We start from the raw sequence: 18,811 nt of genomic DNA on the forward strand, positions 1-18,811 counted from the left end.
AGAAAGGCTGAAAGATAATTTGTATGTATGGGCTTTAAAGTGGCCCTTGCTGCAGCTGTACAGTACTGTACAAAAGTCTTGAGCCAGCCCTCACTTCTTTATGTTTTACCAGAAAAATGGGAAGCAGACATAGCAATTTAATGAAATATTGCACACACTGCAATATATAAAATCAGAGTTTGTGCAATTTTAAAGAGCTTGGAAGTCAATATTTGGTATGACCGCGTGTATTATTCAACACAGCCTGAATTCTCTTTGGCAGCTTGTGCTTAAAAAATGACACATCTTCAGGACATTGCAAAGCTCTTCTTTGGATGTCGACTTCTTTTTGTTCCGTTCTCCATCAAGACGATCCCACACTGCTTCAATAATGCTGAGATCCAGGCTCTGAAGAGGCTGATCAATCACTGACATTATTCCACTGTATGTTTTTCTATCCAGATTTGCTTTTACTGCATTGGCAGTGTTTGAAATAATTGTCATGCTGACAAATGAAACTGTTGCCAATTAGATGCTTTCCAAATGGTATTGCATGGTGGATCAAAATCTGATGGTACTTTTCTGGGTTCATATTCCATTAGCTTTGACAAGATCTCCCACACCACCAGTTGAAATGCAGACCCAAACCATGACAGAGCCTCCACCGTGTTTTACAGATGGCTGTAGACACTCACTGGAAAGTAACAAAGTGCTTAAAGATTTGATTTAAACTTGGCTCTTAAAGTTATCTGCTTGAGTTTGGTGTCTTTAGTATGCCTAAATGACTAATAGGAGAGTGGCTTAACAAACAATAGAAAACAAAGTAAACATTCATGTGAAAATGTTCAGGTGCAATAAATGGACTGAAAATGAGTGAAAAAGGAGAAAATATCCAAAGTAAAACTTTGAAAGACCTTCAAAAAGCCTGGAGAACTGTTGCTCAAGGCTATTTTAAAGAATAACAAGAAAATCTGGGTGCTTGGAAGCAAAATATGAAGAAATGAGGAGTACCTCAAGACTTTTGCTCAGCATTTTAACGTTACCAGGTAATTCATAACTGGTCGATGAAGCCTCTCCTTGAGTGCAGCCAGTTATAAAAATGAAATACATTCTTAAACAAGAGAGAAATTCAAGGGCCTGGAAAAATCTTTCCATTTAGCAAACAAACTGAAACTTGATGGGTTGTCATTTTGTCCTTCTGCCAACAAACAAGCTTTAGGGGCTGCTCCAAGGACCTTGGGTTTGCACTAAATGTTTTTGTTCTTTAAAAAAACACACCAGTCGCCTGACTCGGAAACTGCTGACAGACAGTACATAATAAAGGGTTTGTTCAGAATTTCCACAATGAAATGAAAAAAAAAAAACCGTTTCTTGACTTTGCAGTCAGATGTGACTGCTGCCATCTCCGCAGCTCTTGATGAGTTATACATTGTCAGTGGATGTGTGTGTGTGACTGTGCTCTGGAGAGAGGTGAAGGCAGCATGAATGCGAATTGTGCATCTCTCTGACATGTGGGTCGACGTGAAGCAGATTGGACTAAATGCTGCCGCTCATAACGATTCATATCAGCAGCCTTGTTTTCGGCTCACTCGAGACATCTAAATTCATGGAGTCTATTTCTCAACTTTCTCAAGCATGTTGTGGCACTGAAATGTCAAGTTAGAACATAAAGAGCTATTTTACAAAACGTAGTGCTGTATGGGCACACTGGAGAAAAGAAAAAAAACCCATTACCACTAAATTGTACTGTGGGCAAAGAAAAATGCTATGCAGGAAAATAGTTTCCATCACTCCATGATATCGTTAGCAAAACATTTGAGATTAAATTAAGCCGCTTTAATATGGAGGGCTACATTTGTCATTTAAACGTGGTCATTTTTGTTTCATTAGATTTTGGCCGTACACCGTCAAATCAGGTTTGGGTAAAAAGGGAAAAAAAAGACAAATGAAAAATGCTGGAAATCCACTGCAACTGAGGGCAGTGTCTGTGCAATACAGTCAGACTATTACAGAGGAGAAAAGCTGTTTGACAGGTGGGTGGAAAGAAAGGGGGGGGGGAAACGAAAAGCCTCAGGAGCAAGAGAAGCGAATGACCTCTCCATTCTGCCACAGCTGTGAGCTCGCACCTCTGTGCTTTATGGAAATAGGGATTGACTAAGATACAAGAGTCACCAAAAACAGGGAGTCTTCAGTAATGTCAAGCATGTATGGGCATGCAGGATCAATACAAAGTCCTGATCTCAAATTGATGAAAACGCCCCTCCTCCGGGGTTAAACTCTACAGATCTATCTGTACTAAGGATGCTCTGCAGAACACATAGCCCTGCGCTTTGTTCTTTACTCTGGAGTTTGAATCTATTTGCTACATGAGGAGAAGTAAATCTGTCAGAAGCAACGACTGCCCAAAATCTACTTTTAACTACGGTGGGCCTCAATTTAGCCTTGATGGAGAAGCTTCTGTTTTCGTATGGTGAACCCAAACAATGATCTCTCTCTAACTGGAGGACATGTACAATGCTGGACATGAGACAGCAGCTGCTACTGAATGGAGAATCCAAACAAAGTGTAGCCACAAACATGTTTGGGGTTCACTCCGGTACAATAGCCTAGAAATCGGAGTGCTTTCTCAGTGCTGGTATTTTCCAGAGAACAAAGAACGCTGGCTCCAGCAGGGGAGAGAGGCCAGCAAAATATTTCCAAGGCGTTCCGAAACATTTCAAAATGACATTATAACCATCATAACATTATAACAGCTGCTGTAATGCTGACCGGTAATAAAATGGTTTGAAAGCGGATCATGCAGCACTGGGAGGCTCTAATTTGTGTTCCATGGTGACACTAGGAGCTCATGAGTAACTCATTGTGAGCAACAATTGAACTGATAAAACAAAATAATTAGAAGAAAATGAGGTGAGCACATAGAGGATTTCCATGCACAGAGGATCTCCATGCGGCTGCTTCGCTGACTGGAGCTGATGAAGTATCAAAGTGAACAGAGTAGGATGCACGCTCACGACCATTTTAACAACCTTTGACTGTCTTGATTGATCTGAGTGAATCCACGTGCTCACATGCTGACAGCCATATGTGTTACCATGGTCACCGAATGATTTGTATTAATATATGTATCATTTATAAAAGAGGTTAAGGACACTTCCTGAGCAGTTTATAATCAGCAGCTATTGAATTTATGGTAATGCCACATAGCTGCTGTCATAAAATCATGTCGATGGCCTGCGTGATATCGGATCAGAAACAAACCTCAGTAGGACAGGACTTTCACACATTTAGATCACAATTTTAGACATAGCTGTGTCTTATGTTGCTGTTTACTTCTGTTATTATTCATTCTTTTGCTAGAATGTAAAGCCAATTACATGCAATGACTTTATTCACAATCGAGCATTGAAAACATATCAAATGGGAATATGTACTGTTTCAAGGAAAATAGTAGCTTAGTTTGAATTTGATGGAAGCAACAAATCTCTAAAAAGAAATGGGCCAGTGCAAAAAAGTCTGGAAGAGTAAGTAGTACTAAAAAGAATCAGCTGGAGGGACGTTTTGAACTAATTAGGATAATTGGCAACAGGTCAGTAATGTGATTAGAGAATTTAGAGAGTTAGAGTCAAAAGTAAAGATGAGAAGACGTTCATCAATTCCCCCAAAATTGTGTCTACAAAATTGTGAAGATTTTGAATATCTCATCATTTACAGTGCATAATATCATCCCAAAAAAATCCAGGGAATCTGGAGAAAACTCTGTGCAAGAGACAAGGCTAAAATTCAATATTGGATGCCTGTGATCTTCGGGCCCTTGGGGGCACTGCATTAAAAACAGCATGATCCTGGCATGGAAATCACTGCATGGGCTCAGGAACACTTCCAGAGATCACAGTCTGTGAACATAGTTCACTGTGTCATCTACAAGGCAGCAGGTTAAAGCTCTTTCGTGCAAAGAAGAAGCCGTGTGTGAACATGATCCAGAAATGTCTTCTCTGGGCCAAAGCTCATTTAAAGTGGACTGAGGTAAAGTGGAAACCTGTCCTGTGGTCAGACAAATAGAAATTTGACTCTTTTTTTTTTCTTTTTTTTTTTGCATAAGATGAACACCACTTCCCCTGCATTAAAGAGGAGAGGGAGCATCCGACTTTTTATCAGCCCTCACTACAAATGCCTGCATCGCTAAAGGTATGAAAGTGCACTAGTGCCTATGGAGCTTTAGAGCAACAGATTTACAAACCAGATGGCGTCTTTTTCAGGGAAGACCTTGCATATTTCACCAAGACAATGCTAAAGCTCATACTGCAGCTATTACAGCAGCATGGCTTTGTAGGAGAAGAGTCCAGGAACTCACCTACCTGCAGTCCAGACCTTTCACCAACTGTAAACATTTAGCACATGATGAAATAAGAAAAACAGCAAGCAACATCCAGGACTGTTGAGTACCTAAAATCCTACATCAGACAAGAATAGGGTAACATGTAGGGGATGCTACATGATGGCCTCAACTGTTTTCCATTGCTGTCACTTTAAACTTGTATTTAGGAAAGGATTGTGGTTTGGGCTTAAAACACACTCCGTCAAAGGCACAAACAATGGACATCTGGCGATCTTTCAAACTTTTTTGTCATAATACAACATTTTTAGCCGTCTACCAAAGTAGATGAGTTTAAATGAACAAGCAAACAGGTTTTCTGTGCATGGACACAAACTGGCTGTACAGAATCAGCTCAACATTTTCAGAAAGTGGACAAGGAGATAACATTGTTCAGCTCTCCTTCTTTAAATTGGCTCATTTGACAAAACTGAATTAGTTCTATTAATTGCATTCAGTTCGTTGGATGATTGGCATAAATGATGGCTTCACTTTAGAAACCAAGTTCCACTGGCTCTCAATATTCTTCTCATAATCTCTCCCATCTACCAACGTTACAACAGAATTGAATTTTTATGTCAATGTGTCATTCTCAAGTTAATTTGATTGCTGAATATATTGGCATGGAAAAACTGGCTCATCTCCAAGGAAACTGGCTAACTATGCTTTTTCCCAGTTTATTGCCTTTATTTTGTTTTCCAGCACATGGCCATGCAGTTTCACCCTATATAATTTTATAAAAGTATAAGTTCTTTCTGTCAGTTTGTCTTCCTACTTTAAGTTTGGCTTGTTTACTTTTTGCTGTATGGAGAAACATAGCTGGGAAAGGATGTTGGTGAAAAAACACGGTACTAAAACATGGAGTAAGGTACCTGGGGAACGTCGAATTGAAAGAAAAGAGATCCAGAAATCAGCTGAGGTCTGTTTAAATTCTGTTCACTCAGAGCACACGTAATCCCAACAGGAATATCTGCCCCACATCCTGCATTGTGTAGACAGCGTTGTTTTTCTTTTCTGTGAATGACCAAAATTAACTATAATTTTGCCCAGCATGGAGTAAATTTTTATTTTTTGGTTAATGTTTGACTGCTGTCTGCCTACACAAATCCAGAAAGCGTTTTAAATTTAGAGTGCTGAAACAGCCCGCTGATCAGAGTGTATTATATCCCTTTTAGATAAGGCAAGTAAAAATATTCTGCCGGAACAAAGGGCTGACCCATTTGTTTGATTTGAAAAGAAGCATTGGCAGCCAGAGTGAAAACGGAGAGATGAATCCCTCCGCTCCCTCCACCTGTTCACAATACATGTCAAAGCAGATTATACGGCAGCAAATATTTAAACATCTCCATAGCATTTAACATCAATATTACACCGAAATGAAATCTGACACTTGCAACATTTCATTCCTTGAGTCAATTTGTTCCACGTGCTGCAACAGCTGTGCGCTTCGGCAAAATTTCATATGAGTTTGATAAAAAATTTGATAGATTTGTTTAATAAGGCTGGTTCTTGCTCCCCTGCTCTCTACAGACATGCTACGCCCACTCTAGCAGCGTGCTCATACACCTTATGTAAGAGATGTATCTGTGTGCGTTTATATATGTGTGGGTCTGAAAAGTGAAGTAAAGCAGAGGTGCTTTAAACTAGCATTCTTTCCCATGGCCAGCAGGAGGTAGCAGTCTATGAGAAAATTGTTCCATTTCATTCATGACCTCAGTAAACACTTTTTCAATGGGTTTTAAAGTCTTACTGAATCCAGTGTGATGTTACTTTTGTTTCTTCCATTTGGAGAGAAATAGATAATAAATGAGATTGTTCTTTAGTCTGTGGCTAACCTGTGACTGACAAGTTAGCTTGCTCTGTCTTTTTATCCTTGGGTAGGTCCACCCCTTGCTTGTGAAGTCACGTTTCAAAGAACCAAAACAACCAATGGTTAAAAGTGCTTAATTTCCAGCTTTAGAACGGCCCCTAATAGGTCAAATGACATTCCTGTTTTTTTAGAGAAACTTTTATGTTGGGTTGCAATTAAAATGTAAATAAAATGCAGATATCCCTCCTCATGATGACTTGCATTAAGTCCAGATACGGTAACTTTTCCTTATGCTTGAACACCACTCTGCATTTAATCAATACTTATTATTAATCTCTGGTTCACCTCCACAGTGTGTCTTTTACCCTGCTGTCCTTCCCTCATCCACAGCCAGTGGCAGCAGACAGCCTGGTTCTGCTGGAGGTTTCTTCCTGTAAAAAGGACATTTTTCCTTCCCACTGTTACCAAGTGCTTGCTCAAACTGGGTTCTTTAATTTACAATATAAAGCACCTTGAGGCAACTGCTGTTGTGATTTGGCGCTTCAGGAGAAATTTATTTTAATTATTTTGTTTATCTTTTGGACCTACAGGTTGTATGATCTTATTGTAGTCCTAATTATTTAACAATTTCTATCTAATAGAATCTATCTTACTTATTTGTACTTAGATATTACTTAGTATGTAGTGTGTGGCAACTCATGCTTTGCACAGCACACTGAAATGTGTTGTATAAATAAAGTTTGACTTGCTTGCTAGGGAGCGTGTCTTCATACCTTAACCCTGCTAATTAATTTTAATGACTCTTGGATCTGGATCTTTTTTTTTTGTTTTCACTAACTAGCTTTGGCTAAAAACTGCGTACATATATGCATTAAACGCATCAGTAACTCAGGCGGTAAACACGACAAACCTACCTGCTGAACATCAGCGCAGCCACTGTGAGTGTTCTGATATTTATATTTCACTATAAGTGAGGAAGATGGCAAAAGTGTTGCATCATTTTCAGTTTGTGCTGACTGACACACCGTGTCCCATCAGACAGAGTGAGAACATACTGGTATGCTGTAGCTACACGATGAAGAGGTTTTAGTTTCTGGGAAAACACTATTTTTGAGGTAGACGTGAACGTTACATCAAATTTCTTCTGAGCAGAAAATGATAAAAGAAACTGTAGTGTCACTCTACAGAGAAGCGTGGAGATACAAATTGCAGTCCAACAACTTACAAGGGCAAGCACTAATGTGCCTAGTCAACATTTCATCATTTCATTCTCTTTTAAATATCACTTTCAAATTCTTTTCAAGGGAATCAAAGTGACACAGTAGGCAGAACTACAGCGTCTCCGTCAAACTGTCTTAATAGCTCTAATTAAATGAATCATAATAAAATGAAGGGCTAAACACGCAGTAACTGCTTCAAGCTGCGATGAAAAATTAACGTGGCTGCTGTGACCATAAAACGGCATAAAATGTTATGTCTAATATTTTCATGTTATATTATTCATTCTGTCTGCGGTGCCCGACTTTTCATAAAGTGCTAGATAAGCTGTCAAATCCTATTAAAGCAGAAGTGTCGCTGGCTGAGTGAGGAGAAGCTTAAACTGAGGGAATCCAGGGTGTGTGATTGCTGATTGATAGATACGCCATGATAATAGGACACTCGATATGGGATTCAGATTTTTTGAGAAGTTATTAGAAGTTTACTGATATGTGCAAATACTTTTTTTTTCCTTTGAAAAGAGACATTGATCTGGACTCCTTGGGAATTCAAGTAGTTCTTTTGTTCCTCAACTCTGACTCAGACTGAAGACTTAATGGAAAAATCCACCCTTGGACAGACTTACACTGATATGTATCATCAATCTGTAATGTTTTGTGGATGCCAGAAGCGCAGATCTGATGTAAATTGTCTTTCGGGTACTGAACTTCCCTCAAATTGCCACATCTGCTTTGACATCAGCTAGTGATCTCCTGCATTTCCCTGTATGCCTTTTGACGAGCGCCAGGGAGTTGAGGGTCAGGTTGCTTGATTCAGCTGCAGTAGGTAGGTGGAGAGTAAAAATAAAATAATAAAAAAACAAGACATGACTTGTCATGAGGCTGCATTGCATTGTGGTCTATTGAGGCGGCTGTCAACTGGAGAAATTGGTTTCTCTGCTTCTTCTAAAATGAATTTCTCTTTTATGATGGATTGTTGAATGCCTGTGTAAAATTGTGGGCCAATCTTTCACAGTGTCTGACACCAAAACTAGATGTACCCCCCTGGAGTTATAGCAATGTGGAAACGTTGAAGCACATGAAAGAGTTCAAACAAAATGAGTCCTGAAAAGAAAAGTACATTCCTCAATACCAGAGTATTACACCTACTTTAGGAAGTAAATCCTTCAAGGCGTTTGTATTAATTGCTCAGATAAGGCTGAAAAGAGACACAGCCTTCGGTTTATTAGGCTGGCCTTGCAAGAAAAATGATTGTCCTCTGATGAAACACCGGAGCATGACTACAGTCGAGGCACCAAAACAACATTGCGCTAGTGATCGGTGCTGTTAATAAATACAGGATTACGACTGGTTTACGCTGAGAGCAAATGTGCAAATGGTGTGCAAAGAGGTTTGCTGGATCATGAAGCATGTAAGCAGCTAGTGGATGGGACTGATAACACTGGAAGAAACAAATACTAGTAAATTACAGAAATGCTTTAGCTTCGTTTTGCTAGCAAAAGCTGACAGCTAACAAGCTAAGCTAAGATGACGAGCATAGTAAACACTTTAACGCACAGTTAGACTCAAATTGACTAAGAAATCAATTTTAACTAAATCAGCTAATGCTACACCTCATAATAAACCCAGCTAGCTGAACTATGTTGACCACATGCAGATGAAATTGACTGTGTCAGAACAAAAACACTCGGACGGAGCACCTGATTAAGTAATTTTTCAGACACAAAGATGTTTTTGAGGAGGATTTATCTGCTACACCTGTACTGAATACGAATCAACAGACAGCAGCCAGTTAGCACTCTTACAATGACAGAAATGCACAGTGTGAATCCTTCTTGGTATCTGTAAATGGACTGGTTGTTATAAAGTGCTTTTTTTACTCCAACTGAGCACTCAAAGCGCTTTTATACAACTTGCCTCATTCACCCGTTCATACTAGCACTTTTTTTTTCTATGTAAGTGCTTTCTATGTAACATTCAAACCATTGGAGAGAGCAACTTGACCCGCTCTACCTCCTGAGCCACAGCCTCCCCAGGATGAAAGTCTGGAATGGCTGTACAGTGAGGCAAGCCGTCTAATCCAGAGCTTCGCCATTTTAATCAACATCATGTTGTCACAGCAAAGGTGACCTTTGATCTTGTGGACAGAAAATGCCTTTTTTTTTTTAATCCTGTTTGATATTTGATGAAAAATGATTTCACAATTAGCATATTTTGTAGACAAAAACATTGCTTTGTTGGGTCACAGTGACCTTTCACCACCCAATTCTAAACAGATCACCCTCGAGTCCAACAGGACGTTTGTTCCAAATTCAAAGAAACCCTCAAGGTGTTCAAGAGAATGACACAGACGGATGAGCCACAAATGCAATGCCTCAGCTGTAGCCAGCAAGGAAGCGTAAAGAATAACCCAGCACACAACACTCAACGACAGAAGGACACAGCTCGGGCTTTATGCGTGGGGCACAAGTGAAGTACAAAAAAAGCAACACAAAAAACAAAGGAAATGACAAATTATGTTATTCTGTCAGTAAGACTTTAGCTGAGAAAGAGCTTTGCTCCCAAGAAATTGACTCTGCTGTTATTTTATTACAGGGATTTGTTATTTTGTGTGGGTAAGGTAGCAACACAGTGGCGTACAAGATACTGTATCTTAGAGAAACACACACAAAAACACACAGTAGGCTGTATATTAGAACATGTATGGCAGCATCCAATATGCAACAGCATGAATTTAACACAAAAATCATGAATAATTAAAAAAAAGAATGTGAAATTGTTTATTTGAAACATTCATTTGGTCAACAACAGTGTGAGCGTTAAAAAAAGACAAAGTACATTAAATTGATATAAGAGGCGCGGCCTTAGGGAGCATCAACAGGAGCCTGTTTCCTCCTCCGCCACCCACCAACTCTTCACATAGACTGATCTTTCACCTTTTTCCTGCCCTGCAGGTTTTGCTGTTGAAGAATTTTAATCAGAGTTGCAATAATGGATTTTTTCTTTCCAGAGAAGAGAGGGGAAATATGTTAGAAATGATGTTAAGATTTAGTAGTATTCTTTTTCCAACCAATTACTCGTTTATATTTTGGGCTCCCCCTTGAATCTCAAAAGCAGGGGAGGAGGCGCAAGATCCTCTGCCTCCATGGAAAGAGACTTCTCTGATCAAAACATACTTCTAATTAATCACTACTGAATGAAAAAAATGGCCTTGAAGAAAAAAAAAAAAAAAAACAGCGGAGAAGTTTAATATCGCATTAAATATTCATCGTGGTTTGTGTGTGGCTCCAGGAGGGGAGGACCACTGGAGATTGTGTGATGGGGAGGGATGAATTAGTCTGACTTATCTCTGTGGTCTTTTCATTTACTCCCAAATTAGTTTGTGCAAAAAAGGGGGCTTCTAATTCCATTTCAAAACTTCCCGTTCTTTGTTTCATTACCACATACAGCTCAGTCATGCCAAAGTAGTACCGAATCAACTCATTTGCTCACAACAGACATTTGATCTTGGGGTTAAATGAAGGACTAGGTTATCGTGTAATATCAAGTGCATATCACAATTAATGATGTTGTCAATCAGCGCTGGCCTCAATTAAAAATGAAGGTGTGAAGGTCAACAAAACGATGGCTTTCATTTAGTTTTCCTCGGTAGAACGATGCGGGCTCAGAGGAGACTCCCACTTCTCTGGCTTTAAAGCTTTTGCAGGAATCTTTAATGATTAGCCAGAGACACAAACAGCAGTTCGTCGCATGTGTTCTGTAAATAAGTACATCTAACCCAGAGTGAAATTCAATATTGTCTGTGTTGGAGCGTGGAGGAGGAACATCATATTTTCCGCTTGTGCCAGATTAAGCTATTAGCTGGCTGAGACATGTGCTATTAGCACATCATAATGAGAGTAATAAAATCACGAAAACATCAATCGGATGAAAGAAGAGATGCTAAGATTAATTATGAAACAACACAACTGCCGTATTCATTTTAACAGTCCATGTTAGACTACAAGCTATTATTACACAGATCTCACGTTGCCTCGGCTTGCTGCTAAGTATTCTTCTTTCTTTTTTTTTGTAATGTATTCCACCTCCTCACCCGAGCAGACATCACACCTCCAAGAAGAACATCTGTCAAAAGTCTGAATCATACATATCGCAGAGTATGTTTATTTGGAGGAGATCTCACCCCCCACACACAGCAGCCTGAGAGGTGCTTTACTAAAGATAAGTCTGAGGTCTGATTATGTGCATTTTTGCTAATGAATCCCACTGCAACATTTTAACTCGGCTTGAAATCACAACCTTGACTGGAACGAGGTGGGATACGCTGCATATTTGAGGCTGGTATGAAGTCTCTAAGTAAATGCAGAATGAGGTATGTTTGCAGCTAACAGTGAAGTAAGAACGGGTTCATTTGAGAAATGCTTTTAACGTTTTAGGCAGACGTTTGTTTTGATAATGGCTTGGTTTAGCATAAACACTGAGTATTATTTGTTGGGACTCTACGTTTGTCAAGCAACCAGAGTTTGGAAATATATATATGTAAATATGTAGTCTGGTATAGTCTTTTTAGCAAAAGAAAAATTAAAAATAATCTGTATTTACTCTGTTTCATTTATAGATATTTGACACCTTATCTTCTTTGCTATAATGATTGTAGTGTATCTATATAAGTCTGTATGTACTCTCTCCTTAACAGGTGGGCCAATCTGAAAAAAAGTTTGCACAAACATATACATAGATTATTTACCACTATTAACATCTACATTTTCATCTATATTATAAATTCTTGTTGTTTTTTTTAGATATCTACATTGTAGAAACACACAGAAAACATCAAATACATGAAGCGAGATATATGGAATTATGTCACAAAGAAAAAATTGATAAATAACTCTAAATATTTTTTATATTGTAGATTCACAGCTGTGCCTTGTCAGGGTTCATTTGTGGACTTTCTTACCTTCTTAATGGTTGGGACCATCAGTTGTGTTGTGCAGAAGTCAGGTTGGTACACAGCTGACAGCCCTATTTGACAACTGTTAGATTTCCTATTATGGCAAGAACCAATCAGCTAAGTAAAGAGAAACGAGAGTCCATCATTACTTTAAGGACTGAAGGTCAGTCAGTCTAAAACTTTGAATGTGTTCCCAAGTGCAGTTGCAAAAACCATCAAGCACTACGACGAAACTGTCTCACATGAGAACCGCCCCAGGAAAGGAAGCCCAAGAGTCACCTCTGCTGCCGAGGATAAATTCATCAGAGTCACCAGCCTCAGAAATCACAAGTTAACAGCACCTCAGATTAAAGCCCAGATAAATGCCACACAGAGTTCCAGTAGCAGACACATCTCTACATCAACTGTTCAGAGGAGACTGCGCGAATCAGGCCTTAATGGTCAAATAGCTGCTAAGAAACCACAACTAAGGAAAAGCAAAAAGCAGAAGAGATTTGTTTGGGCCAAGAAACACCCAATCGAGATGGTTTGGGATGAGATGGACGGCAGAGGGAAGGCAAAAGGGCCAACAAGTGCTCAGCATCTCTGGGAACTCCTTCAACACTGTTGGAAAACCATTTCAAGTCACTACCTCATGAAGCTCATCGAGAGAATGGCAAGAGTGAGCAAACCGTAATCAAAGCAAAGGGTGGCTATTTTGAAGAATAAAAATATAAAACATGTTTTCAGTTAGTTCACACTTTTTTGTTTCCAATATAATTCCATATGTGCTCATTCATAGTTGTGATGCCTTCAGTTAGAATCTACAATGTAAATAGTCACGAAAATAAAGAAAAAACATTAAATGAGAAGGTTTGGTTGATCTGGAATAGCTCTGACTAGTACTTTATATTACTGTAACTTTTATTGTTTACTGATTACTGTTACTGTAATCACATTATATTTTTCGTAACACAGTAATGTCATGCATTGCACAGCAGCCAGAGCTTGACCTTCAGCAGGTAACAAAGGCAGTGAGGGGCAGTCGAGCTTGTAGGATTGGAGCCTCCGTTTCTACCTGTGCATGTTCCTATAGCAGAATGTCAGTGGAGCTTTCTTTAAAGTCTCTCTTTGAGCTGGTTTTCAACTTTTCTTTGTGTTGTCGGCTTTGTGCTCAAACGCTGAAACATTAAAAGAAAGGTCGTATGTATGTCCTCATTAGGAAAGAGATTTGTGTCAGTGTGTGGGACTGTAGCCTAAGGGTTATATTGTTAACTAGTGATTATGTGACAGTGTATTTCAGACCATCTTATGGAGTAACATGAAAGTAAAGTAATGAGAAGTGTAACACATTACTTTCGCCGGGGAGTAATTAAGTAAGGTAAAGCATTACTTTTTAAGAAAAAACACTGGTGTTCAGTTCCAGCTTGATTTTAGGAGACTATTAAATGTAACAAAGATTAAAAGCCACTGTACCCTTTTTCATCCTGAGCTCACGCTGCACAGTCCTAACAGCCTTCAATAATAAAGTAGGGCTGCCTGTACGCAGCCTGAAAGGGTAGAAGCATGATAGAGAAAGTCTGCATCTGCTTGCTAACCTTATTGCTTTAAGCACAGCGAAACTACAAGTGACTCAGACTATGACAGAAACAATGTTCGGAGATCATTCTGAAATATGAAAATGAAAGTGTATGCAGTGGTACCATCCATATTATGAAGCTCCCTGATGTCAAGCATCCTTTAAACATGAAAATATTTGTATTCTGTTGTGTTTCAATGCAATTAATTTGCCTTATCTTAGCAATAAAAATATTTTTAAAAAATTTTTAAAAACCCTATGTATTTCTATAGAATTATATGTAATTATATTCCTTATATGCACAGGAGATAAACATGCAATGTGTATATGTATACAGTATTAAAATGTAACACCTCAAATCTGCTTAATATTCTTGATCATACACAGAAGTCTTTCTTTCTTTCTTTTTTTAACATCACCACAGGCCACTGAAAAATGATGTTGTATAATAGCCATTACAGCCAATTCACTTAATAGTCTGTTTCTTCCTGCATTTTGCTGCAGTTGAGTTTTAATGGAGTTGACTGGAGTCCATTTTTCACAAAATCATCAGGTATGATAAAAGCGAAGTAGTGTACTTCTGTGTGTCCATGGATCATTGCCACCCAGTCTTGCAGGTACAGTAATTTTCAATTCTACCAAACAAGAAGACAACTGAGCAAAATAAAAATTAATGGCATAAAGAGCCTTTTTTTTTAAGGAAAAGAAAAAAACCCCAAAGACAGTTCATTTGCTATACTGCACGTGCCTTATTTTTCATAGCGTTGTGTTGTGTTGTGTTGTCTATCGTGTGAGAGGTTTAGATCAGTGTGCACAGTCGGGTGTGCACTCACTGATGTAAACCCTCAAAGTTCTTTATCCTTTAGGATTATAATAATGTATGCATTGATTACTCATTAAATATGGCCTGATCTTCATCTAAATCACAATTATAAACAAACACAATTTGACTAAACTAATAACGCACAAAATCAAAGTCTTTAAGGAACACATTCGGGAATAATTCGCTGGAAACAATAAGTAACCTCGGTATTAATGACTCCTCCACTTCTATTAAGGAGACTGGATTTGAAGTGTGGGTTGTGGAGGTTCCTATCTCTAAAAATATGGCCATACTAAGAATGCTTACTGACAAAGTCTGCACTGAAGACAAACTGGTTGGTGTGAGCCGTTCCTCGATCACAACAACTTTCAGCGGATCTTAGAAGAAGAATTATAAAGATGCATGAAGCCGTTAAAAGGTTACAAAACCAATTCTAAAGACCTGGGTGGTCATCAATCCACAGACAGACAAATTGTCTAGATAATGGAGGAAAGTCAGGACTTTTTCGGCTCTCGCTAAGGGTCCTGCAAAGATCACAGCAAGAGCACAACATGCAATCCTGAAAGATGTGAAAAGGGATCTAAGGTTAAAAGCAAAGCACCTGCAGAATTGTTTACAAGTGGCAAGGTCTTTATTCATGTGTCCACGATAGGAAAAACACCGAATAAGAATGAAACACACCACAGAATGAAACCACTGATCTACAAAGCTGTAGTTTGTTACACACTTTTTGTTGTCTGGACAAATAATTTGGCTGCATGTGTGATTGTATGAACTGTGAAGCACGGTGGAGGGAGCATCATGGTTTGGGGCTATTAAATCATTAAAGGATCAACAAAATTAAGGATTTTTAAAGAAGACTCTGTAAAATTAAGACGCTGTGTCCCCAAGTACGCATGACTTGAATAGGGCCGTGTAATCAGATGAACTGAAACAGTTTTTAAAACAGGTGGAACCACCCAACGTTGTCCTCACTGTGGAGCAACTCTCATCAGCATCAGTCGCAAAGGTCTGATGCAGCTTGTTGTTATTGCTAAATAAACCTCTGCACGCTCACTTTTTCACCCAACACTGTAGAGGATTTTTCAGTGTGTTCAATAAAGACAGGAAAAGCATTCCAGTCATATTAGTTAAGTAGTCAAATTTTGTTTGTCTGTAACTGTGACTTAGATGAAGTGAACACCATATTTCATGACTAATCAATGCAGGGATCCAAAGGATTTCTTGCACCTGTAGTTTGCTAAGTGATGTGTTAAAAAAATGACACACACTTTTTTTTTTACTGGTCCATTTTACTGATGTCTCTAGCCTTTATTTGGAAACAAATACCAAAGACTGTCAAAACTCTCTTCACTTGACGGCAGCCAGCCTTCTGTGCATTTACGCAGAGATGAAGTGCAAGCTGCCATCTTGGCAAGTAGAGACAGTGTATGTTTATCATCCATCATGCTTGATACTTATTTCTGACATTTCGAAGGCCGGGCTCGTATTATGGCGCCCACAAATTAAACAAATGTTTGCTGAACAAAATGCGCCCCCAGATACAGAGTTCGTCCCAGGAAAACACTGATTAGGTCCACAGGAGCCATTAGTTTTTAATATAACCAGGAGGGGGACACTCTAACTGCAAATGCGAGGAAAGGAAAAAAGAACAACTTCATGCATGAATGAAGCTTGAGCTGGCCTCGAATGCATCAGAATGTTGACAAACCCTGCCAGCTGGAAAATGAGTTGATTTTTAAAAGTAATTATTTAGGCTTGTCTTTTGGACAACAGCGGTGTCAGTCCGTCGCACGGGCAAGTTCTTTCTCCTCACTTCACTCGCCTTTTTCACAGGCCACCTTAATTATCTCTGAGCAGGATCTCCTTACCTTATTAATGCTTGCAGATTCCACCCTAGTACAAGAATTGCCTTTGGCTGAGACGGTGGGATTCTCACCATAATATTTTCTGAAATAACTTTGCAGGGGATTATCTGTGGGTGGACAGCTACCACTGCAGCTGCTCTATGAGCTCAGAAGTGGATAGCATACAAGGAAGAGAGAAGGTTTTTATTTTTTTAATTTTAAATAATGTGCCACAGGAAGACCACAGAATCGCACGGTTCAAAGTGTTCATCAAAATTCACAGCCTGCGAGTTCAGTTCGCAGTGTCGAAGCCAACCTGCTGAGCTGTGCTGGAGTAAATCTATAGAAACAAATTAACTCCACGTCTGTTGGTCTGGGCATGTGCAGAAGATAACAGGCTTCAATTACAAAGCTCTTTCTCCTAATTGAAAATGCAGCTAATAGCTTAAGTGCTTGCTATCTGGAATAGCTAAAATAATGTGCAGGGAGTGCAGCGGATTCTGGCGTTTACAATACGCTCCTGAGAAGAAGGTTTGAGCCCTCGGGCAGCCTTTTACAGCATCTCTCCCACCTTCATCTCGCTTGCCACTTTGCACTCTGTGGCTCTCAATATAAACTGAAAAATGAATTCTCGTGTGTCAGAAGAGACTTTGCCTGAATTGTGATGCAAATAGCCCAAGACACTATTGATGAGCACGATGGCAGCAACGTTCATAGCTAACACACACGACGATCTAGTGGGCACATTTTTACAGCAACTTAAAAAAGCACGACAAACCTGCAGGTGGATTCACAGGTGTCCGGCTCTAGCATGTGTGCTTACATTGCATTGCAGTGTTTGGCATGAAATGTAACACGCACAGAGGAAACAAAAAAAATGGAAAAGAAAAAAAATCCCATTACATTTTTAACAACTCATGCTGCTCCCTTGAGCTGTAGAGGGCAAGGAATAACAAAGCTGAGGGAAGTCTCGGCTCCTTACCTCTGATGGGCTATTAGTTATTCCAGCTAGCAGAAGCCCCATTAGGTCTGCCATTTAATGCTCCCACGCCACATTCGCACATGAAAGCTACAAGATTGATAAGCCGACCATCTCACCTCCAGCTTCCCTTGCGCTTGAGAAATGCTCTGCCACAGATAATCTGACAAAGAGCTGATTTAGCTACCCGCGCACCTTGTACCAAGTGACATTTCTGAAAACAATGAAACATATTTGTGCAGGCCTTTTTACAGTGACTTGAGTAAAGGGCACAGCAAGAACCTAACTGGTGCTACAGCACAATCCACTGACGTGAAACATCTTATAAAATGCTTTACATGGTGCATGTAGAGTATAGAAAATGAGCTGTGCTGCAGCGAGATAAAACTTTGTCTCTGAGCTGCACTGACACAGACAACGGAGAAGAAAGATGTCTCCCGTACTAAACAGCATGTCTGGTTATTCTGACAAAAAGGTGCTTGCAAAGATTCCAGCGACTCCACATCTTTCCCAGCACAACATGTTCTGTTAATCACACTTAACCACACTGCCAAATGAAAAAGAAGAAAAAAGAAAAAAGAAAAGCTGCTGGACAAAAGAAGACAGATACAGAGCATTCGGAGAGAAAACAAAGAATACATGGGCAAAAAAGTGCCTAATTAAACACGAGCAAATTGATTAGCCTTTCTGTCTCGATCCCTTAGTGCCACGCAGGGGGCTCACAATCTGTCACGTGGAGGAAGTCTGGTTTTAGTGCAAGGATTTTAAAGCCAATTCCATGAGTAAAAGTTTCACAGGAGTAAACAGTTTCTTTATAGTGCTGAGATTAAACAAAAGTAGCATAATGCAGTCCCCTCCTGCAGTGTTGCACAAAAACCGGGGGAAAATGTAAGCCCAAATGCATAATTTATCTTTTATTTGGCTGCAGGCCTTCATAGTGTTCCCCAGCCTGTGGCAACTGTTTGAACTTTGTAAGTTAAACTAATGAGGAAAAAAAAACCTAAGCACACAATTGCTAAAGGCTAGGGGGGGAAAAAAGCAAAGAAAATGAGATTTACAATCAGCTGGTGTGATTGTAAATATTGGCACACTTCAGACAGTCGCAAACAAACATCAAGACTCACACGATTTGCACGTTTGCCGCTACAGCTGTGGCAGCAAGCACACAGGATAGGAGAGGACCATCTGCACAGTGACTTGATCCAATCGGTTTACACCAGTTCGTTCAGGACGGCGAGCCGTTTTGGATAAATAAAAAGTCTGAGAATA

The 18,811-nt window shown here is 39.5% G+C and overlaps 1 protein-coding gene across 2 annotated transcripts in view; it reads right to left on the reverse strand.

The window, feature by feature from the left end:
* LOC134639379 (leucine-rich repeat transmembrane neuronal protein 4) overlaps positions 1–18,811 on the reverse strand; it is a 56,634-nt gene that overhangs the window by 34,853 nt on the left and 2,970 nt on the right. The gene's annotated exons all lie outside the window — the stretch shown is intronic.

The sequence above is a fragment of the Pelmatolapia mariae genome, linkage group LG12 (genome assembly GCF_036321145.2).
Source record: "Pelmatolapia mariae isolate MD_Pm_ZW linkage group LG12, Pm_UMD_F_2, whole genome shotgun sequence".
In the NCBI taxonomy this organism is placed as follows: Eukaryota; Metazoa; Chordata; class Actinopteri; order Cichliformes; family Cichlidae; genus Pelmatolapia; species Pelmatolapia mariae.